Here is a 23,493-nt window from a genome sequence, read left to right on the forward strand (position 1 = left end):
AACAGAAACTAATTTGGATACTGAGCCAGGACTGAAAAAAATGGTGTCATCTAATATTACAGAGAAAAGACTGCTTTTGATGCTACATTTGGCCAACAGGGAGTTTTAGAGTGATTTTTACCAGTGTTTGTCAAAATTTGGTGTACATGGGCATAACCCTGATATCCCCGGTGGGTGCTGAACAGCAGCTTGCATTTTTGACAAGCTCACCATGTGATTCTGATGTAGGAGAACCACACTTTGATAAACACTAACTCAGAAGCCCCTGATTAGAAAAAGAGATCAGCAACATAAACCAAGTGCCAAAAATATTTCTTGTTTCCTTCTTATTATTATTTGCCTCCTTCCTCCTTGTGGTCTTCCTCCTCATTCTGTCTGTCTCTGTGTCTCTCTCAATATGACTCAGCCATGAGGCAGGAGAAGAAATGAATATGTAATTGTTTCCCCCATGTAAACAGCTGAGGTAGGAGTAGAGCATTAGGAAGAAGTATTAGCAGCACTGCTGAATGAGAAAACCTATGGTAATCAGAAGATTCCTTTCCGGGGGGGAAAAGTTAAAATCTGCAGCAGCAGAAAAGTTACAAAAGTTAACTATTTGATGAAACTCCTAAAATTCCTAGAGTCACAATCAAGTGTAGAAGGTGAGCATCTAAGAAGAAGCCATAAATAAACCCTAGCCCAACCTAAAACCACAGAACATGAGACTGGATTAAGAAATGTTTAAAAAGAGTTCAAAGTTAGTGAAGAAATCTAAATGTACATCACCATTTAGATAGCTCCAAAATGGTTATTTTCACACTTGCAAAAACTATGTGTATCAGTCAGGACACGCTGGGTTATACTGCAGTAACAAATCAACCCCAAAATGTTAATGGCTTCAGATAACAAATAATTTTTTTTAAAAAGATAACAAATAATTATTCCTAGCTCATGCTGAATAGTTTGAAATGGCTGAATGCTCTTCTCTGTTATCCTCCTCATTCTCATCCTGGGATCCATGCTGATAGAGTAGCCACTACATTGTAGCCATTTGTCTGAGTCTACACAGGCTGCTACAACAAAATACCACAAGCTGAGTGACTTAAACAACAAATTTTTATTCCTCACAGTTCTAGAGGCCAAGGAATTTCAAGATCATGTGCTGGAAGATCCAGTGTCTGATGAGAGCTCTCTTCTTGGTTCATAGATGGTGTCTTCTTGCTGTGCTCTCACATGGCCTAGAGCAGAGAGAAACAAGCTCTCTCTTGTCTCTTCTCATAAAAGCATCAATCCCACCATGAAGGCTCCACCCTCATGATCTAGTTATTGCTCAAACTCCCATCACCAAATAGTATCACCTTGAGGATTAGGGATTCAATATCACTTTTGGGAGGACATGCAATCCATAATACCACGGCAAAGAGAAAAGGCAAAAGTGGAGGTGGTCTGGAGGGTCATGCATTGGGAATTGAATGTTCCAGGCCAGGATCATACCCTCATTGGCCATAATTAGTCCTATGGCTCTATCCAATCATCAGAAAGTCAAGAACTACAACTCTACAAATGCTGATGGGGGTGGGATGGGAGGGGAAGAATCAGAATATTTGGTGGACAACAATAATGTCTCCACACTATGGAAACTTTTTTATTCAAATAAAATATTATGCAGGACCTCAACATGAGATTTTCAGCTAGAGCTGCTCTGAACAAAACTGGAGGGCTGAGGTCAAAGTTCATTCCTCACAGACACCTCCTTGGTGGCCTTGACATGTATTCAGAGGACCCAGGATTCCTGGGGACAGTCTGACAACCACTGCTCTAAAGCATGCACTGCACTGAATATCTTCTTTAAATAGTGTTCTCTATTTATTGACAATTGTTTTACTAGATTATTTTATTTTAATGGAAAAAAAGTAAAATTGAATGGAAAAGTACAGCTCTGTGGCAAGCCTCAACCATTTGAACAGGGTGGTTGTAAACAAAGCATTATTTTTACACATCATAAATGCAAACAGAATGCTTATGAAAAAATAAGCATCTCTAAAAATAGTCCTGGACTTTACATCCAGCCTAATCAAAGGAAGCAGGCACAAACACTGGTTTTGAAAAGTGTACCCAAGCTACAGCAGGGGTGAACCTTGAGGACATTATGTTAAATGACATCAGCAAGGAACAAAAAGACTCATACTGTACTGTTCCTTATTCCACTCTATGAGGGATCTGGAGTAGTTGAATTTGTAGGAACTAAGAGTGGAATGGTGGTCACTGGGGGCTGGGGGAGGAGCGAAAGGTGAGTTGTTCAGATCCACAAGATGAGAACATTCCAGAAATTGGTCGCACAATAGCGTGTATATACTTAGCACTATTGAACCGCACACTTAAAAATGGCTAAGATGGGGGCCCCTGGATGGCTTAGTCATTAAGCGTCTGCCTCCAGCTCAGGTCATCGTCTCAGGGTCCTGGGATCGAGACCCTGGTTGGGCTCCCTGCTCACAGGGAGCTTGCTTCTCCCTCGACCCCGTTTGTGCTCTCTTTCTCTCTCTCTCTCTAATATATAAATAAAATCTTTTTATAAAAAAAATGGCTAGGATGGTGAATTTTGTTATGTACATTTTAGCACATACAAAAAACTTTTTTTTAAAAAGTGTGCCAATAGTTCCAAACCCATTCCTTAAAAAAAAGTTTGCTTTGTTCTCTCTCTTCACTAGCTAATATTTAAAACACTTTTCTTTCTCCTCTACATAGCTTATCAAAATTAAACATTAAATGTAACCTCTTCACCATAACAATGAGAAATCTGCTGGCAGTCCAGGCTTTATTTGCTGAACTCTTCACCCTCCACTCTGGGTCGAAAGAAAAGGTTGCTCTCATTATTCCCAGCCCTGTCTGATAGGTGGCTCACCTCGTATCAGGCTACCCAAGGGTACGGTGAGCTTGCACCCGAGCCTTTGGAGAATCTGCACTTTCTGAGCTTTTCTGGCCCAGATGGGAAAGAGATGCTGCCGTTTCTGGAAGTTCTGCCTGACGATAGCTGGCATCCGAGGAATTTGCTGAACTTGCTTTTGTGGAGGCTGGCGCGCTGCGGAAGCCCTCCGCCTGAACACACGGGTGGGCAGGGGAGCAGGTGTGAGGTGAGGCCCGGAGGGGCCCCTCCAGAGGGTGCTGATGGAATGCTAGTCATTGTCATGGGTGGGAGCATGTGTTGGGCTTCGGAGTGACCAGCCCTGTGACTACAGGCTGGTTGCTTAACCTTAAACTTCAGTTTCCCTGCCTATAAACTCAGATTGACTACAAATCTCAGAGAATTCATTTACTTACTCAACAATACCCTCTGAGTACCTTATAATGTGCCAGGTGCTGGTACACCCATAAACAAAAAAGACCAAAGTCCCTATTCTCATGGAGCTTAGCTATATCCATCATTTGGGAATACTGACAAGAAACAAATAAGTTCAGTGTATGACCTGTTAATGGTGCCAAGTGCTGTGGAGAAGACGTGTGTGTGAGTATGTGTATATATGTGCATATATGGTTTTAGATAGGGTGGCCAGGGAAGCCCCCAGTGGGAAAGTAGTACTTGAATAAAGAGAGACTTGAATGAGGCAAAGGAGCAGGCCACGTGGACATCTGGCAGACAGAAAACCAGTGCAAAGGCCCTGAGGCCAGTGTGGCTGGATTAGAATAAGGGATGAGGATAGGAGACACACTCAAGGCAGTGACAGGGCACGGGCCACAGATCACTTAGGGTATTATAGGCCATTTGACTTTGGCTCTGAGTCAGAAGAGAGGATGCTGGAGCCGTGAGGAATGACATGATCTAACTCATATTTTAGGAGGCTCTTTCTGACTACTCGGCTGAGTGTAGACCAAAGGGGATAAGGACAGGGGAAAAGACACGTGTTGGGAGCATTTGCAATGGTCCAGGTGAGAGGTAGCAGTGGCTTGGAACAAGGTGGTAGCTGCCAGGGGTAGAGGGGAGGGTGAAATGAAACTTAGGCAATCCTGGTAAAGTACTCACCACCGTTTCTGGCATATGGGAAGAGCTCAGTGGATAGCCATGTGTTTATTAATATTAACAAAGTATGTGAGGAAAAGTGTGAAATTGAGGGCAAAAAAGACACAACGTTCCATGTGCCAGACATTATCTGGATCAGGAGAAGGCAGAGCCAGAAACCTGGGATGATGACAGCCGGGGCATCAGGGTAATCATAGAGGCACTATTTTGGGACCAGGGAAAAAGATTGTTCTAAGCTTCAAAGGCACCATGCGGGTACTACGGCGAGGGATCTGTCCCCATGCCAAAGCCTCCAGAGAAGCAGAGAATTAAGAAAAGTCAAGGTCAGCTGGTTTCAGGGACACAGCGAGACAATAGCGACAGCATTTAGTTTGTATATTTTTTATGTACTGAAATATATAAAATAGAAACCTCCCTGGGAAGTTGGGAACTACATAAGCATCTCAGGCAAAACTTGAACACTTTATTTCTCTAAATCAATATAAAAGGAGCAAACATAAAGCAAGTTTGGCCTTGCAGAAGCCAAAGAATCTCTCACCCTTTCTGTTTGGAGTAGACACTAGGACTTCTTGCCATGGGCCATGCTAGAAAGGGAGCCCCCCCGAGACAGTGAATGTTTCCAGAGCAACATTTCTTTGAGGTATTTGAGATTGCCCATTGGTCACTGATTGCATCACACCCCTCAATGCACACACGTATTTGGAGCAAAAGACAGTCGCCTATTTCTCCCTGGATTCATTGTTGTCTGTAGCTCTTTGTAATTGCAAAAGAGGCTTGGGGTGCGAAACAAGCAAGCACTAAAAAAGGGAGACCCAGGGGTGCATCACCACTGAGAGCCCCTCCTCCACAAAGAACACTGTCTTGGAACTGTAAGAAGTGGTGGATGTACAACAATGCCTCCCTTCTGCACCAATCCCCCTGTGGGTAGGAAAGGGTCTCAAACAGCACTGTTGAGCTCTTTCTGTGACAATGCATGTGTGCTACCTCTGGCTGCCCGGGATGGGTAGCACCAGCCACAGGTGGCTATTGAGCTTTTAAAATGTGGCCATTGAAACTTAGGAACGGGGTTTTTAACTTTATTTCCTTTTAATTAGCTGGAATGTTGATTCAAAGGGGGCACATGGGCCTAGCGATCACCCTATCGGGATAACACAGCTTTGGAAGGTTCACAAACTTTAATCCCAAATCTCCTCCTCTCAACTCAGTAAGGAATATAAGTGTCCCTGAGCTTGGGGTCTCAGTTTTAGGAGTCTAGGGGCATGGGACCAGTGAGCCACTTGGCTCCATGAGAATGGCAACAGTCCTAGAGGAATAAGAGCAGCCATTCCAGTTATAGGACGAGGCCAGGCCCTGATGTCTCTCTGAGCCTTCGTTCTTGACTTCCTCACAAGGACCTATGAGAATCGAACTACTCTAAAAAAGGAAGTGTTTTTTTGAAGAAATTGTACGTTTCTTTAACTTTTTCAAGGGACTCTGGGCTTCCCAATAAATGGGAAACCGTTTGATGATAAAGACACGTAGAATAGTTGGTATTCTTCATTAGTTTCTAAATTCATCCCATCGAAGGAAAGAAGAAAAACAAGTAGCCTTTTTTGGCTTTATTCCCTACATTTACAGCGTGAAACCTCAAGGCCAGTGTAAGCCTAAGTGACAGAAGTGCAGACAGTGCCAAACTCTGAAAATAGCTACCAGAACAGCTAATCAAAGGACCCAAAGTATAGTGTTGTGCTGTTGTTTACATGATTTATCCTCCCAAAGAAAATCACAGGGACAGAGAGTGATAACTTTGTATAAGTTACTTTATCTTTAAAGGGAAGATAAATGATAACTCTAAGAATCTATGTTAGAGGTACCTAGGCTGTTAAGTGTCCGACTCTTCAGCTCAGGTCATGATTTCCAGGTTGGGCCATTGATCCTTACCTTGGGCTCTACACTGGGCATGGAGCCTGCTTAAGATTCTCAGTCTCTCTCTCTCTCTCTCTCTCTCTCTCGTTCTGCTCCTCCTCCCTTAAAAAAAAAAAAAGAAGAAGAAGAAGAATCTATGTTAAGGTGCAAATTTGTTACTATTACTGAAAAGTGGCTGAGCCAGATACTCAGTGGAACAAATTCCGAACGGTGAACTTCACAAACAAGGCTGGACGTTGAAGCAGGAACTATGGGCATGACTCATCTATTATGGGCAGACACAGAAAGACTCTCTCATGCATGCGTCATCTCTCTTCTGATCCTTTCACCAACCCTATGAGGTAGCAACTTTGAGATTGGTTAGGTAGCAAGCCCGAGGTTACATAGATGACAAGTGGTAGGGCTGAAATTCTAACCAGGCTGCGTCCGCCCCAGCACCCTGGCGCTTGGCACTCGACAATAGAAGGTGGCTCACAATAGCTCTAAGTTAGTCTTTATTTGTTTCACTTAAGATTTGTACTCACTTCCGAAAGACTTGAGGCAGCTTAAAGATTAAAACGCAGCACAAGAGCAGGTATTTAAGGATAGCACTCCTGCTGAAGAAAGCAGAAGAAATAAATAGATGCTTTCAGACACCTGAGTGGAGCAGATTCTAACACTTGGACTTTTAATTTGGTTCTAACTTTTCTGACAGCTTTTTCGCTAAGCCAAAAAGAGAAGCGTATTAAGGTGCCTAGATTTCTGTCTTCTCGACAATATATGACATCTACAACATGTTTTCCTGAAATTAAAGTTAGGTAAAAATGTATCACATAGGCCCTTGGATAAAGGATATTGAATAACAGAGAAACCAACTCTCCTCATTTGTAAAATAAAGGAGCTGCTTTACAGTCACCTTCGAGGATGGGGAGTGTACAAAATCCTGATAACTGAAGTTCCACGGCACAGGGACACTGTTAACAGAGTGCCACTTTTATTGACCCTCCATAAAGACAGAAGACATAGTACACTAAAGCATAGCTTAGTGAAGGAATTTCTATAAGGAGCTAAGTGAATATGAGCTGGGATTTTGCTTTATGGGACCCAGCAATGCAGGGAGAGACTCGGAGAATGTCAATGATGAAGAGCTACACCCTTTATGTATTGCGCGCGGTGGCTAATGGGACTATTATGGGCGTGATGCAGAGGACAGATCGCTCTTTGGGTGGTTGGCATCTATATATGGGTTCGACACAGAGTGAGTAAATGTATATTAAACATTTATAGTTGCTCATTTAAAATAATTGAACAAAATTGCATTTCAAAACTGTGTACTGTGGAGAATAAAAGGAAGAGGAAGTGTGGTTTCTGCTTTCAGGAAGCTTATAAGCTAACTCAGGGTGTCTCAGTTTTGATAGTGTTGACATTTTGGGCTGGATTATTTTTTGCTGTGGGGGGCTGTTTATAGCAGCATCCCTGGCCCCTACCTGCCAAATGCCAGGAGCTCCCCCACAGTGTGACAACCAAGCATCTCCAGACATTGCCACATGTGCCCCGGAGTAGGGATGGGAAGTCGCTCCCTGGTTGAGACCACTGATTTATTATGTAAGAGAAGGGGAAACAATCATACATGACACAGAAAATTCTTCTGATTCTAGTGCAAGGAGTATGAATTGTTAGTGATCCAGATGCAGAAAAACTCTCTCCCAGTGAGGAAAAGCAAAGATCGAAGGACACTGAGGAGGCATTTAAGCTAAGCCTTGGTGGATTTGATTAGATTGCTCCTGGTGGTTGAAGAGGAAAGCTACCCTGGAACAAGAGCGGCCTCAGCAAAGGCACAGGAGAAAGGGGTCATGGAGCAGGTTTGGAGCATCATTTCCAGTGGCCACACAATGTATGTGGAAGGGAGAGATGGAGATAAAGCTGAAACCAGAGGGCAGAGCGGGGAAGGCTCTAAAATATCAGGCAACAGATTTGGGACCTGAGAGAGTCGTCCAGGGGGAGGTTTAAAAATTCTCCATAGAGAGAGAATCATCCACCCTGTCCGAAGCAAGTAACAGAGGCCGTGTAAACAAGGCCAGGTGGGGGACGACGACAAACAGGTAAGAGAGCACGAGAATGGCAAAATCAACACAACACAGGCAATGGGAGAGGTCAGGGAAGAGCAAGGCCAAGCAGGGGCTCAAGATATGGGGAGGGGAGCCTTCCATCAAACGCACACACCCCCTTCCAAAGACCCCACAGCTGCAGCCCTTAAAAGTGTGGGCTTCCCCATGAGATGGCTCCTCTAAGGGAGGGGAGGAGAGTGGTCCCTGGGGACGCGGGACCATCTGCATTTGATAAGCCATTCAAGGCGCAGATTAGAGCTGCATCGAGAGCGTGGCTGTTGCCATGTGTCCACAGCCCTGGGCTGTCTCTGTCCCCATGCACCAGATTGCCCCAGCCACTCTGCTCCCCAAGGGCTCCCAAGCTCTGCTGAGCTGAAGGCTGCTTGGCAGTGAGAGCACGGAGAGGCCCCTTTGCTCCTGCACAGTTTCAAGCTTCAGTACAGAAGACATTTTATAGTCTCTCTGTTCCTTCCAGGCCACTGCTCTGGGGGTTGAATAAATATTGACCAGCATATAAAACATAAGACCTTTTATTTACATGCCCTCTTGCTCTGAAGGTCGCCCTGGAGCCTAGCAAAGGACAACATGGCACGTGTGGTGTGCTGGGGGCACCGCTGCAGAGCAGACCGCTGACCCGCAGAGGTCGGGTGGGGACTGCCTTCTGGGGCGCAGCCTGCAGCAGCCAGGGTGACGATTGAGCAGACGCCGGTGGAGGAGACAGTGGCGCCGGGTTGATCTGGATGGCTATTTTCTATCAGATGGGAATGCTTTGGTCACAAACAGCAGAATAGCCAACCACTGCTTGTGGCGTAAGCAGTTCATGGATTACCATACGAGAAGCGTGGAGATAGGAGTCGGGACTGTGGCGTGCCATGCAGAATCCTGGCTCTTTCTAATTCTTTGCTTTGTTGCTCTTAGGGGTTCGCTTCTCATCCTCAATAGTGCCATCTCATGGCCCCAAGTTGGCTGCTGAAGTCCAGCCACTGGGAAGCCCCCATGGATTTCTGCCTCATTTCTCTCTGTGTCATTGGCCATGACCAAGTGACATGCCCGATCATTGGCAGAAGGGAGGGAGATAAGTTGGCTGGCTTAGACCAATTATGACCCATTCCTGGGCTTGGAGAAAGGGTCTACTTTGCCCAAGACCAAGAGACCTCTGGTCTGACCCAAATCCCAGGTCCCATCAGCAGGAATGAAGGGAGACGATGGCTGTAGGGCAAGCACTGACTAGAGTGCTAGAGTGCCATCAGCTGCCCTCAGAAGGGATGGGGGCGGGCAAATGCGCTGTTGCTGACTGACCTCGTTTTTTTTAGCAGCAAGTGTCTGCTCCCTGGAGAGTGACCACCCAAGTGCTGTCTTCCTTCTTTATCACAAAATGTGAGCCAGGTCTTCTTGGTGGTGGTGGTGTGTGTGTGTGGGGGGGGGGTGTTCAGTGGTCAGAGCTAACCCTTCTCTCCCACAGACCTGCAGACGGACACACGTCATGGGGGAGACAGTGGATAGGACAAAGGCCTAGATCCAGCGAGGCGAGGCCAGCATCTGAGCACCCACAGTCGTAAAGCAGGGTCCAGTAAGGAGACAGGAACCACACCAGTTATGTTGACTGGGATGATTTTATAAAAAGAATTGTTAACTATAGGGAAGAGTTGGAATTAGGAACACACAAAAGCTTGTAGGAGCAGAAGAGGTACTGGTGGTGTGCAAACCTCTGACAAGTGGGTGCTTGTTGCTCGGCGGGTGCTGGAATCCCAGAAGGAGTGCACAGTGGCTGGTTCTGCAACTGCTGGTAGAACCACAAAATGGACTCATCCACCCCTGGATGAGGGAGGACAAACAGTGGAAACTGACGGACAGAAGCAGCCAGGAAGCCCTCAGAGAGCACCCCGGAGGGCGCAGTCCCTCTCTCTCCGAGCCTCCCTCCAGTGCCCCCATGGTGAGAATTTACCAGACGGCAGGTGGCAAAGGCACCTGGCCTGGGGGCCATGGGGGCCTCGAGCCGCTCCAGCATCATGGAGCGTGGAACTGAAGGGGGATCTTGACCTAACAGGCAAGGACTTAACAACAGACACATTGTGGCAAGTACTTTACATGTCACAACCTAAATTCTGTAACTCCTACTCGCTGCAGCACAGAATGGGGAAAACAGGAAGGTCTGAAGATCAATGGCGGTGCCCTTCCTCCAGGCTTCCATGTGTTGCTAATTCCAACTCTCCCTTATAGTTAACAATTCTTTGTATAAAAGCATCCTGGTCAACATAACTGTGTGGTTCCTGTCTCCTTGAAGGGGGCACATTTTGTCTGCTTACTTACTTGCCACTTGCTTTTTCTAGCTCCTCGAATAGTGCCTAACCCACAGTGGGCATTCGAGAGTAATGGTAGTAATTGTTATATTATTACTAACAAACAGACTTCAAAGCCTAGAAGTTAATTTTTTTTTTTAATTAAAAAGAAAAAGGTGGGAGGACTTGCCCAAGATTACTAAATTCTCCAGTAAATGAGTGCCAGGGCCAAGAATAAAGCCTGGGCCTGTCCTGAACCCTGATGAGGACATTACATGCTAGTAATGTTTTTATTCTTTTAGAATAGTGATGAGAATGTTATAAAACAATTTAGCCATGGCAGGGATGAGGCATTATCTGCTTTTCTGTGAGGATGTTTGCTCATCAATGGCTATTAGTGGTGTCCAGCACTGCTTGTACTTAGGCCAGTGACGTGCATGCCTGAGGTCCTCAGAGGCATTTCCCTGGGTGCGTGGCCTCAGTAGTGCTGAGGAAGGGATTTGTCTTTCCTGGCAGGCTCCAGGACAATGATGCACTCCGTCCGGCTCAGCTCCTCTTGCTCTGTATCCTTCTTGAACATTCCTGTCTATGAGCCAGCATCAACCTGCTTAGGGACCTGGGACAGGTCTCCTCAGGGTGTGTCATGAGCCAGGCCAGGCTGCGATGGGTATGTCCGGACTGTCTGGCAGGCTGTTGGACATCTGCTGGGTGGACTACTTTCCTTTTTTGTTTTGTGAAAGGGCTTCAGGGGAGGAAAAAGATTGCCAGATAATCCCCAGAACCTCTTCCTAGGGACCAAGCAGTGGACTTTGCTCCAGCGGCCTTCTGAAGGAGCTGAAACCCGGGCTGCAGCTACTCTCACAGCCAGTCTGGGGCCAGCCACCTGGGAACTTCCTCTCCCCCTGGGCCATGGGTCGAGCAGAGATGGGCTGAGTCTCTGTGCGACTCCGGGGCCTTCACCGGGCAGTAGTCTGCGAGCACACCTGGCCACGTCTCCCTCCTGGTTTCAGGGGAAAGATTCCCCGGCATGATCTCATTCCAACCCAGTGTGTTTCCACCCAGGCAAGAAGTCAGGACATCTGAAACTGGCAGACAGCCTTGTTTTCCTGTCTCTGTCAAAAATGCAGAGTAGAATGAAAAAGATCAGTCAGATGTGGGAGCAATTGCAGAAGAAATGGGAACAGAACAAATAGGCAATGTCACCTTCTTGGACCCAGAAATGGCCTTTACGACCTTGTGGTGCCGGAGCCTTGAACATTCCAGGGAATTCTAATACTGGAAATAGAGGAGAGTTACTATAAAAGCTCAGGAGGAAATGAGTTGTCACCAGGGTCCATGGCTTCCTGGGCGTTCTACTGGAATAAAGGACTCGCCCCAGGGCCGGGCCCAAGCAGTCTTCCTTCCAGGAGCTGTCACAAAAAGGGACCTCTCCTGACTTGGGGTTCCAGAGTCTCGGGTCATCCCTCCAACCCCAAATCTCACTGGGCATGCTAAATCCCCTAGGATCGTCTCCAGATCCCTGGGATTTATGACTGACTTCAGAGAGATAGGCCTCTTCTTTTCCCATGTCTCTTCTTTTCCCAGAGCAGAGTGTGGGGCTCCTTGCCCCTGCCAAATGGGCTCATGCACCTGTAAGGCCACATCTTGATTTGAGGAGGCCTTGTGAATGCCTTCTTAGTGATGCGGCCTGGCCATGAATCTCAATTTCCTGATTCAGAAGCAGCTCTGGGGATCCCTGGGTGGTGCAGCGGTTCGGCGCCTGCCTTTGGCCCAGGGCGCGATCCTGGAGACCCGGGATCGAGTCCCACGTCGGGGTCCCGGTGCATGGAGCCGGCTTCTCCCTCTGCCTGTGTCTCTGCCTCTCTCTCTCTGTGTGTGACTATCATAAATAAATAAAAATTTAAAAAATAATAATAAAAAAAAAGAAGCAGCTCTGCCCTAAGGTCCTGCAAGGTCCCTCAGGCACTTCTCAAATGGTGTGGGAGTGGGAGTGATTGAGGGAGGAGCGCCTCCCATCTCCCTTCTTCCCCCCTAATTTCAAAAAGGTAGTTTCAATTTTTGTTGTTGTTGTTGGTTGATCTTCATTTGTTTCCACAGCACAGATAACATTTTATACATGTCTACACACTTACATGCTCCTTCTCAAAGCAATTCCCCTGCATAGGCAGTATTCCAGTAGTACATTGGGTAACCTTCACCCAAGAGTTATTAAAAGTGTGGGTAAAAAGGAGGTGGAGCAGGAGCTCTCAGACCAGTTGAGAATTGCCCCCTAAGTCCATCTTTACCATGACTCTCTCCCAGAAGGTACCCTTCCCTCTGGGAGACCACTCTGACATGTATCGCCATACATGAATTTTCTTTCATCATCATGAACTCCCACAATATGTACTTTTAATTTGGCTGCTTTCACTCAGCAAGCTGTCTTGTGTATGGGTAGCTCATTCCTTGCCATGATGAGTGCTGTTTCAGTGTATCAAGATACTCCAATTCACTTTTGCACTTTCTGGTTGATGGGCATTCAGGGTGTTTCGAACCTGCAGTAGTATGAATAATCTTGGCGAGAGCATTCTTCTACAACTCTTTTTTGTAGATTTTTATTTATATTGGATAAATGTCTCAGAATGAAATTTCCAGGTCATATGGTAAATGTATGCTTGACTTTATAAGAAACTGCCAAACAGCTTCCAAAATACTTACACTGTTTTTTGTACTCTCACCACCAGTATGTTAGAATTCCAGTTGCTTCCTATTTTAGCCAACATTTGTATTGTTGGCCTTTGATTTTAGCATTTTAGTGGGTATAAAATGTTAACTTATTGTGCTTTTGATTCAATTTTCTTTGATGATTAATCATGATGAGCCTCTTTTCATGTGCTTATTGGCTTTTCATATCTCTTCTTTGTTAACTGCGTATCAAGTCTTTTGCCCATTTCTAACCGAGTTATTTTTTACTATTGATTTGTTGGGTTTTTATACATTATGGATACAAGTTCTTTATCATATACATAAATTTGTAATTTTGATGAAATCCAATGTATCAGGGTTGTTTTTTCTTTTTATCAGTCCAATATTAGAATTTTTAAAACTGAAGTGTAATTGACATTTATGTTAGCGTTCAAAATAGTGATTCGACATTTATATACGTTATGAAATAAATGATCACCAAGGTAAGTCTAGTTGCCATCTGTCAGGACACAAAGTTATTACGGTATTATTGACTGGATTCCCTGCACTGTACATTATTACATCCCTGTGACTTACTAATTTTATAACTGGAAGTTTGTACCTCTTAATCACCTTCACCTATTTTGACTGTCCCCGTGCCCAGCAGTTTCACTTTCATCTATGATATATACTGGGGACACACTCATTCATTCATTCAGTAATTATTTCTTGAATTCCTATAGTATGCTAAGCACCATGCAAGGCATCTGAGGTGGGATACAGAGGCAAAGAAGATGGACAATATCACGGCTCTCACTGAACTTCAGTCTTAGTTGGGGAGACAGGAAATAAGTAAACAAACACATAATTTTAGGTAGTGGCCCATAGGTTAGCTTCCACAGGAAGTAGACTGTGAGACAGAGATTTATAGAAATCCTGTCAGGAACAGCACATGTGAGGGGTGAGGGGTTGGGCAGGGTTCTACAGGCTGGGCAGAGGGGAAAAGTTGAGCTGTGAAGCACTGGGAGCAGAAGCTTCATCCAGTGCTAACGGTAGCTCTGGAGCATTGGTTAGGAGAGTTGTCTCCATTGAGAGCAGGGGATTGAGAATTTGTACGCCTGTATGACGAGCTGTTGGAGACAGGCTGCCTCCAGGGAATGGACATAAATGCAGGTGAAGCAGCTTCTTCGGGCAAAGACCAATGCCTGGAAAGTGTCTCAGGTGTAAACTGATGGCAGCCAACACTCCGAGCAGTGAAAGCAGTGAGTCTCACTCAGTCCCCAAGGGGGAGCTGGGTAGCACACCACAGGGTCCTCTACAGAATGCTGGGGTGGTGGTGGGAATTAATCAAGGAGCTAGTGGGTAGGAATGAATCAGGGCAGTTATTTTGACAAGGTAGTGAGGGAAGGCCTCTCTGAGGTATCATTTGGGCAAAGACTTGACTGGTGTGAGGAAGTGAGCCATTCAAAGTCAAGGGTACCAGTGGTTCTAAGCAGGCACAACAGGGAATGCAAAGCAGAGAACAAACTTGGCACAGTTGAGGGACAACAATAAGTCCAGTGTGTCTGGAGCCAAGAGAATGAGGGGGAGAGTGGTTTAATCACTGACACACCAGGAAACCAGATGGTGGAGGGCCTTGCAGACCACGGGAAAGAGTTTCATTTTGATGCTAAGTATGTTGGGAAACATTGGAGCACTTTGAACAGGGGAATATGATCTAATCCACAGTTTTGAAGATAGTACTTCACTACGTAGACAACGAACACACAGATGCAGAAGTGGAAGCAGGAAGACCTATTATAAGGCTAGTGCAGTGACCCAGGTAAGAGGGGATGTTGGCCGGCAACGATGTTTCATGACTAGGGGCCCTGGCCTGGAAGGGGTGGGATTCTAAATATATGATGTGTGGAGAAGCCTGAGTTTGGGAAGAGGGGACCTGAGAATGATTTTAGGTTTTTGGCCTGATGAAGAAGAGCAGGCATGGAGAAGGGCAGGTCATTAAGAAAGCTATTTCGGGTGTGTCTGGGTGGCCCAGTCAGTTAAGCATCTGCTTTCAGCTCGGATCATGATCCCAGGGTCCTGGGATGGAGCCCCACATTGGGGAGTCTGCTCAGCAGGTAGTCTTCTTCTCCCTCTACCTCTGCTTCTGCTCCCTGCTCATGCTCACTCTCTCTCTCTCTTTCTCTCTCTCTCCCTCTTGCTCTCTTTCTCTCTCTCTCAAATGAGTGAATAAAATCTTTAAAAAAAATGCTATTTGGATCCCTCTTATTTGAGGTGCCTATTACACACCCAAGAAGAGATGCCTGGCATATGGGTATGTTTATCTGGAGCTTCAGGTCCTTTGTAAGATTTTGTTTGAAAATAAATGTGTTACTAAAAATTTGTTAAACACAAACACCAGAGAGACAGAGAGACAGAGAGAGAGAGAGAGAGAGAGAGAGAACCACTATATCTAACCTGTCTATAGTTGAATTTTTACATGCCTTGGAATTTCAGCCAGAAATCCTGTGGAAAAATACTGAAGAAACCCTTGGACCACTGATTTTAGTTTTGAAAGAGGAGCTGGCTGGCTACTTCTAAGAAGCATTTCTATGCAGCAAGTTTGGGTCTTTCTGTTTTCTTTCTTTTTTTTTTTTTTTTTTAATTGGGGCAATTGACTTTGTTTGCAAGCCAAGAAAGGATTTCTCTCACAGGGGGATGTCACTTGATCTATGTGATCAGGCTCCCAAGAGACTGATAAAACAGAAAATCTGTTCGTTTACTTTGAAGAATACAGTCATCTTATAATCGTGTAAGCCTGTCATGCCCATTCTTTCCCTATAGGTAGAAACATGGGTAACCACATTCAAATCAAAGGATTGCTTGATGAGTTGGAATCAGATAAAGAGAAAGAATGATTCGAACATGTAAGTTATTAAAATAACAAAATAATTCTGGGCTGATTGATAAATAGCTTCTGCCCTGAGCCTTCTATATGCTCCTACTCACTGCTCTTCCCATACTAAGTTCCCCATAGACGTCCCAGACATTAGAAAATAAATGTGTAAATGCAGGATATGTAGGACCCTAGAGCCCTGTTCCAGCTGTAGCTAAAGACCTTCCTGTTTGATTGGCACCTGTGCCAAGTGGATTGTTAGCTATGTGGACTCTCATCCAGTGCTAGCAGCTTGAATCTCCTCCCCATCTCTACTACAATGAGGCAGCCAACAGCAGTCCAGAGTCTTCTAACATGTGGGTACCCTGCCCACTGCCTTGCCCCAGCCTCACCTTGGCCAGATTTTGAATCAATCCCGAGGAGCTCTCCAGCCTCCCTTTCCTCCATGTCTTGATGCTCCATCCCATTCTGACAGGCCATTCTGTCCCTGGGGATGTTTGCGTTGTCAATCCAGACTTCTCTGGTCTGCGATCCATCCTGTCCATTTAAGGAGACTTTGAATATATCTTCTTTGATCTGGTGCCAGCTGGTTTTATAATTTTTCCCTGAGAGGGAAATTACATTTTCCATTTCCAAGTTCTAGGGGGATGCCTCACAGTCAACCCCCACAGACTACCTACCCTAAGGAGTTTAATTTTCATGGAATCCAACAGAGCTACAGCTGAAAGAGACCTTAATAATCATTTAATTCAACCTCCTTGTTTTATGGACAAGGTAACTGAGGACCAGAGAAAGAATGGCAGATTGAATTATTGTTTATAATGAATATAATATTTACTACCAGTACAAATCACAAAGAAGACATTAATAAACTGATCCATACCAGAAAGCTGCTCACTCTGCTTTTTTATAGCAGTATAAGCCTTGGTGACCTTCCTGAACAAACAGAGGCCAACGCCTCCACTGGGGAGACACCGGGGAGAGGTCAAAGGCCAGGGAGGCACCACAGGCAATAAAGAATCCAGGAGTGGAAGTCTCAACACCCACCTGACAAAGAAAGGGGAAGATCTCAAGAAAGAAGTGGTAGGGAGCTTTCGTAAATGTTTAATGAAGAGAGACATAGCGGTTGCCTGGTCCAGCCCCCTTTTCTCAAGCAAGGGATTAGTCATGTGACAGTTGTTTGTCCCAACATCCACTTCCTCTTTGGACAGTTGCTGATTTTCTCTTGAGGAATCACTCCCTCTGAAGAGGGGAGGTCTTGCACAGCTATGGACCCTGGTGCCTGGTTTCCACCACTGAGGCCAAGGCTCAGGGTCCTTCCTCCTCCTCCCCCAGCACAATGGTGAACCCAACAAGGAGCTGCCCTTTGGCACTCTTGAGCTCAGTCATGTCAGCTACCACACCCTGATCCAAGCATTTGCACGACAGGGCAGTTCCTGGGGCTTCTGCTTCCCATCCCCCAGGGTGCCAGGGTCTCTGTCTGGTTCCCAGCCTTCCCGCTGTGTCAGTGTGCACCCAATAGCGTCCTAATTCAATTGCCCTGTTGCTCAAATGAGCCTGGATTGTTTCTGCCGTTGACAACCAAAACCTCCAGCTGACACACTCCTCAAAGTCACTTACCCAGAGGCAGAGCTAAGCCTGAGACCCAAGTGCCCCTGAATTTCATATAAGGGCAACATTATGAACTTAACTGTGCTCCCCGCCTCCCCCCTCCCACATGTTAAAGAAAACCCTTAATATCTCAGAATGTGACTCTGGAGATAGGGTCTCCACAGAGGTGATTAAGGTTAAATGAGGTCACTGGGGGGGGGTCTTAATCCAACATGAGGAGGCAATCAGGACACAGTCATGCACAGGGGAAGACCGTGTGAGGACCAGGGAGAGGACAGCCACACACGAAGGAGAGGGGCCTCAGAAGGAGCCAACCCTGCCAACACCTTGATCTTAGACTTCTAGGCTCTGGATCTGTGAGACAAGAAATGTCTGTTGTTGAATTCCCCGAGCCTGTGGCACTTCGTCACGGCACCTGAGCAGCCTAACGCAGGCACTTTCCACTGCCATGGCACCGCCCTGGTTTGGACATCATGCCAGCTTCGTCACACGAGTCAGCTCTGAAGAAGCTCAAATTAGCAGGCTGTTCTTAGAACCAAATTTCCTGGACAGGCTTCAAAAAGCATTCTCTCTGCTGAAAGAGACATTGAGAGCCACTACAACCCCCACGGCTGAAAGTGGATCTTTCCCTCCCTTCGTTTCTGTAGTAATGGACAGTGCCCAGGAAAACAGGATAGATGGCTCCTTGGAGAAAATGGCATCATTTCTTAATAAATAAATGAGAAGTTAGGGCCCCAACTGAGAAGGAATTTTATCTTGTTCTCCCAGCATCTGCATGGAGGAGAAGAAGGAAGCAGAGACTTTATTCTAATATTGGATTGGAAGGGGGAGGGTGAAGACCTGCAAAAAAGACTCCCTTTCTCCCTCTCCTACCCCTCCGTGAACACATGCTTCCCAAAGCATCGCCAGGCTCCCTGCTGTAGGCAAACAATCACAGAGGTCTCTTGGGGGAAAAGAGTCCTGATGTTACCTCCGGAGGGTCAGAAGGAAGTGTGTAGGGCTGAGGGAATGGGAGAGGGTGGAGGCCAAAGGGCTGAATATTAATGGCAACTATCATCACCAGCTCTTAACATAATGGAAGAGCCCTTTGCAGGGCAATGCGGGGGTTGGCCTCACTCGGAAACGCAATCTCCTGGAGCACAGAGTGGGCAGTGACAAGCAGTTTATCTTCCATTACTCCAAGTCCTTAAATCACTATCAACCAAAGCCAGCAAAGGAATCGAATCACTGACTCCGAATAGGACAGTCCCTTATCTTCTTAGCGAACGCACATATACACAAGACTAAGGTGCATTTTTATGGGTTGAATTGTATCTCTCCCTAAAAAAGTCCTTAACTCTAGATATTTCAGAATATGACCTTGTTTGGAAAGCAGGTCTTTAAAGAGGTAATCAAATTAAAATGAGGTCCTCAGGGGGACCCTAATCTAATATGATTGGTTTCCTCATAAAATGGGGAAATTTGCACACAGCGACACACACAGGAACACCATGTGATGATGAAGGCGGAGATGGGAGTCATACTTTCACAAACTAAGGAATGCCAAAGATTGCCAGCAAATGCCAGAAGTTGGGGAAAAGGCCTGGGCAGGTTCTCCCTCACAGCCCAGAGAAGGAACCAACTCTGCTGACATTTTGATCTCACACTTCCAGCTTCCAGAACTGAGAGACAATAAATTTCTGGTGTTTAAGCCATTCAACTCACTCACGGCTCTAGCGAAAACTCTCATTTACTCAGGGAAGGTAAAGTGATCCCACCTCATCATAAAATACTCCACAGCAACGGATGGAGAAGAAGGAGTCCGAGTCATTCCTTGTGTCATGAGTTTGCCTGGAGAACATTTACTCAACCTAGTGGAGGTCCCAAAAAAAAGTCATTTTTCAAAGGGGCACTTCCTTTTTTGAAGAGTGCCCTCCCAGCCCCACTCCCAGACCAGCTGCACTGGGATTGTAGGTGATGGCAGCAAAGTAAGGAGGCTTTTTCCTGAAGTGGCAATGGACTTCCTGGACTGGAAGTCCAATCTGGACTTCCTTGCCAGATTTAGGATGCGTGATCCAATTTGAATTTCAGGTGAATGATGAATAAGTTTCTAGTGTATTTTCCAAATATTGGGCTAAAAGATGCCTATTTTTTTTTTTATGGCAACCCTACCCTGTGTCCCTCATTCATCCTCCCTGTCCATTCTCTCTTTTATCCCTAGTGGAATGGGGGTGATCCCTTGGCATAACAACGTATGAAGGTTGAGGTGTGCAACATGAAATAACAGCAAGAGACAAGCCGGGTTGTCTCATGGATGCCCCCCTCTGGAGGAATGGCCTCCACCTCCGACCGTGGAGAAGGTTAAGGCTGTATCTTGTAAGGATCCACTGACCAGGCTGACAAGGCACCCTTATCAGCTGTGATGATATGGAGCTCCCGCCTGGGGATGAGCAAAGGACCAGGAAAGGAAAAAGAGACCACAGCCAGAAGGAAGGGGACTCCTGGGCAGCTTGTCCATAGCTGACTCCATGAAGCTACAGGGTCACCTTAAGGCCCAGTTTTGAACCATCCTCTGGATTCAAATGTTCACATGATTATGTATTATTCTTCAGTTTTTGATCTTTCTGGTAAGAACTGCATGGGTGCATTGCATGGGATGCCCAAACTTGCCTGGGCTTTGCTTGCTCCTGGGCATGAAGCTGGGCACCCTGGACCCTGCCTGGCACAGGCGGTCATGTGAATGGTCAGTGAACCTTTGTCCCACAATGAAGGAACAATGGTGACCAGAAAAGAAAGTCTAACCACTCTCTACACCTAGGAAATAAAAAGCCAGGAGGTCAACTCCAGAGGGTCCGTCCTATCCAGGGATTATAGGAATTGTCTGCCGGCAGAGTGCCATGAGCCTGGCTGGGAGAAGTGGAGGACTCACTCCCTATAGGGCCATGAGCTGGAGTGTGAGCAAGGCTCAGCATGGGAAGCTGGCCCGTCCATGGCTAAATAAGGTCTGCAGGAACATACCCGTGTCCGTGTAGCTGGAGGAGGGTCTGGTTGGCAAGCCCAATGTCCAAGACTTTTGTCATAGGCCAGAGAGAGTGAACCGGTGGGTCTCCAGTGGAAAACGGCACTGCGCCAGCCAAACCCCAGAGGTTCGCAATCTAAACAAACTGCCCAGGTGATAATTTCTCTTTTAATATTTTAAAAGTTGAACTTAGAGCAATTGATCTGGTGTCTGCTGTCCACAACAGAGAATGTCACCCTGCTTCAGATGTAGTGCACATGTGGAAGGCAAGAGTTTGGAAGGAAGGAAGGAAGGAAGGAAGGAAGGAAGGAAGGAAGGAAGGAGAAAGGAAGGACAGGGGGGAAAAGGAAGGAGGAAAGGGAAGAGAAAGAATTTGAATAGATATTTAATCTGACCTATTTCCAAATCCAGTTTCTTCCTCTCGGTATGAAGTGCCCTGATGGGATAAGGAATTCGGTGCGAGCCTCTTCACACAGGCCTGCTTCCTTTTAGAGGATAAAGGTGCATTTGATTAGTTGCCCATGAAATCATAAGGAAAGGGCAGGGGTAAGGAAGAGAGGACAGTCAGAAGCTGGCAAAACGGGGACTAGCTTCCCTTCCAAGTCCCACAACGTGCTTTGAACTCATTGTTTTCCTGTTAACAAATCCCAGTGCATCAAAAACAGTTTTAATTACTGAAATCCACGTTGACTGATGAACAAAGGGGTTCAACAAACATTTACAGAATGCCTATTAGGTGTGAGCTGGCACCAGGCTGCCCAGGGGCAAATGCTGTAGAGATGCTGTCGTCAAGGCCCTCTCGGCCCAGTGAGGCTCACTGGCACATTGAATAAATCAGCATGTTCAGCTGCGCACAGGGACTGCTCCATGGGTACCTGGAGGGGCGACCACCAGCCTGGGGATGATGGGCGGGGGAGGGAGGCTGTGATGCTATCCAAAGGCTTTGGCCTATCAAAGAATGCACGTACCTTCACCTCTTTAGAGACCTACCGTAAAGATGCTGGTGCCAGAGGAGAATCCTGGGCTTTCCAGCCAAGGCAGCCATTTGTCCTTCTAGTCTGGTGATGCCAGTAGTAAGAGGCCAACAGTGACTATTTCATGGGTTTCCCTTTCCACGGCATGTTTCATACAGTACAAAATCCTGTGCACTATACACACCTGATTGTAGGAATGAAACTCATGATAGGAGTCCTGATATCTCACAATCCATTTCCTTTGTTCCAGTCATTGGTGAGGAGGTGAGACTGTTCTTACCTTTTTGTTTCTCTAAAACCTTCTGACATGCCTCATGAAATTTTGTTCATTCATTCAACAAATACTCACCTGATGCTTGCATATTTTCTAAGCACTGTTGGTGCAAGAGAGAGGATGACGGGAAAGGGCCTACTTCTCAGAGTTTACTGAGGCTCTCAAACTTGGCCTAGGGAACTTATTTAAAGATGCAAATCAGCGCTCGCTTCGACAGCACATATACTAAAAAAAAGATGCAAATCCTCAGCCTGATCTTAAGAATAATTAGATTAAAAAATGTCCCAAACAAGGAGACAAACCAGGGCATTGGGGTGAGGCTGCTAGGGTCATGCGCCCTCTGTCTTCTAGCAAAGGTTGTGTGAAGATCCAGTGGCTGATTCTTGAGAACTCAGGTCTGCGGGAATGTGGGATTGGAGTGAGGGGGTCATCTGTGTCAGCTCCACAGGCATGTTGTCCCCGCAGAAGGGCCCAGAAGGGGAAAGGAGCATGAGAAAGGATGACCCCCTCTGCGAAAACTCCTCAGTACTTTTGCCTGATTATTATTCCATTTTGTCTAATTGCATTTTAAAATGCTCAGTGGGAGAAAAAAAAAAAGCCAAGTCTTTTAATAAATTAAAAGCAGGTCTGCTTTTTAACCTGCAGCAGGTTTTTAAAAAGTCCTGCTGAGGGCACGCCGCTCAGAGAGATGCGGTCTTTACAGACGAAGCTAATTAGTGAACACCTTTGCCTCTGGAGTTGGAGGGAGTGTGAGGGCGCTGGGTTGCTGGAGTAACCTCATCCAGATCGGGAGGCCACTGGGCTTCACAAAGGATGACTATAGATTCAGACGCTATTTTCTCTTACAGCGAATCAGGAGGCAGAGAGTGTGCGGTAACCGAAGGCTCATGGGACCACGGGATGCAGCCTTTCTTGGCTCTGATCCTGGGAGATCATGTCTGATGTTTCCTCCCCGACACACGGTGATCAGGGACACTTGGATGCCCAGCAGAGTCAGATTTAGAGGCAGAACTGGGCAGCTGTCCCAGTTACCAATCTATGAAAGGCGCTAAAAGATCACGGGGAAAAAAAATCAGAAACACAGAGCCAGTTAACTCAGGTTTCCATGCATGACTCCTGATATAATTGGCAAAACATAAACTTCAGCCAAAGTACACCCCATCCTTGAGTAAAACCTAAAATACGCTCCTGGTGGGTGCAGAGGCTTTGGTGGCTTTCAAGCCTAGTACCGACCGGTCCGGGTTCAAATCTAGGCTCCATTGCTTATTCGTGTGTGACCTTGGGCAAGATATTTGCCCCGCTTACATTCCTACTTTCTCAGCTAGAACATGAGGGTGACAGCAGTTCTGGTTGGGGGATGAAACAGGCACCCATGGAGCGCTTAGAACACAGCCCGGCGTGCAGCCGTCACTATTTAAGGGTTAGTTCTTCCTTACTATTTTTGTGACCAGCTCAAGCAACTTGCCTGGTGCTTTTTGAGTCTGCACATTTATCTGAGGCCAGCCAGTTGCATGTTCCGAAGCTGCAGGCTCCCTTTCCTGAAACTCTGGAAGTCCTGCATAAGAAGCATTTATTACGTAGGAGTAATTAATTTTACTCTCTTAGAAATGTAAATCCCTTGGTAGGTTTTTAAAGAAACCACCTGATTTAGAAAATATAGAATAAATCTGAGCAAGGTCCAGTATCACAGAAAAGTGTCACCCACATGGAATCCCACTCCCCTCCCCTCACCCCCAAAAAAGCCAAGTAACTTTTGGAAATGTCGAGCAGGTCTTTGTCATCGTAGCCCTGTATGTATTACTTTCATGCTAAGTGGGCAAGTAGCTGAGTTC

The 23,493-nt window shown here is 46.2% G+C and overlaps 3 long non-coding RNA genes across 6 annotated transcripts in view; 2 read left to right on the top strand and 1 right to left on the bottom strand.

Annotated features, from left to right (window-relative positions):
- Positions 1-1,566, top strand: part of LOC144282552 (uncharacterized) — a 35,265-nt gene extending 33,699 nt beyond the window's left edge. For 2 of the 4 annotated variants that reach the window (XR_013351028.1, XR_013351029.1), the window contains exon 7: positions 1,110-1,565. This is a non-coding gene — a long non-coding RNA (uncharacterized LOC144282552). Of the gene's footprint in view, positions 1-1,109 lie in introns of all 4 variants that reach the window. The other 2 variants (XR_013351030.1, XR_013351027.1) reach the window with 2 other exon arrangements.
- LOC144282553 (uncharacterized) lies at positions 1,087-16,335 on the bottom strand. Its single transcript, XR_013351031.1, has 3 exons — positions 16,197-16,335; positions 5,915-6,001; positions 1,087-1,217 (listed from the first exon to the last, which is right to left on the bottom strand). It is a non-coding gene; the product is annotated as an uncharacterized LOC144282553 (long non-coding RNA).
- LOC144282551 (uncharacterized) lies at positions 14,258-16,890 on the top strand. Its single transcript, XR_013351026.1, has 3 exons — positions 14,258-14,751; positions 15,753-15,835; positions 16,718-16,890. It is a non-coding gene; the product is annotated as an uncharacterized LOC144282551 (long non-coding RNA).
- The last annotated feature ends 6,603 nt before the right edge of the window (positions 16,891-23,493 follow it).

The sequence above is a fragment of the Canis aureus genome, chromosome 13 (assembly GCF_053574225.1).
Source record: "Canis aureus isolate CA01 chromosome 13, VMU_Caureus_v.1.0, whole genome shotgun sequence".
Taxonomy (NCBI): domain Eukaryota; kingdom Metazoa; phylum Chordata; class Mammalia; order Carnivora; family Canidae; genus Canis; species Canis aureus.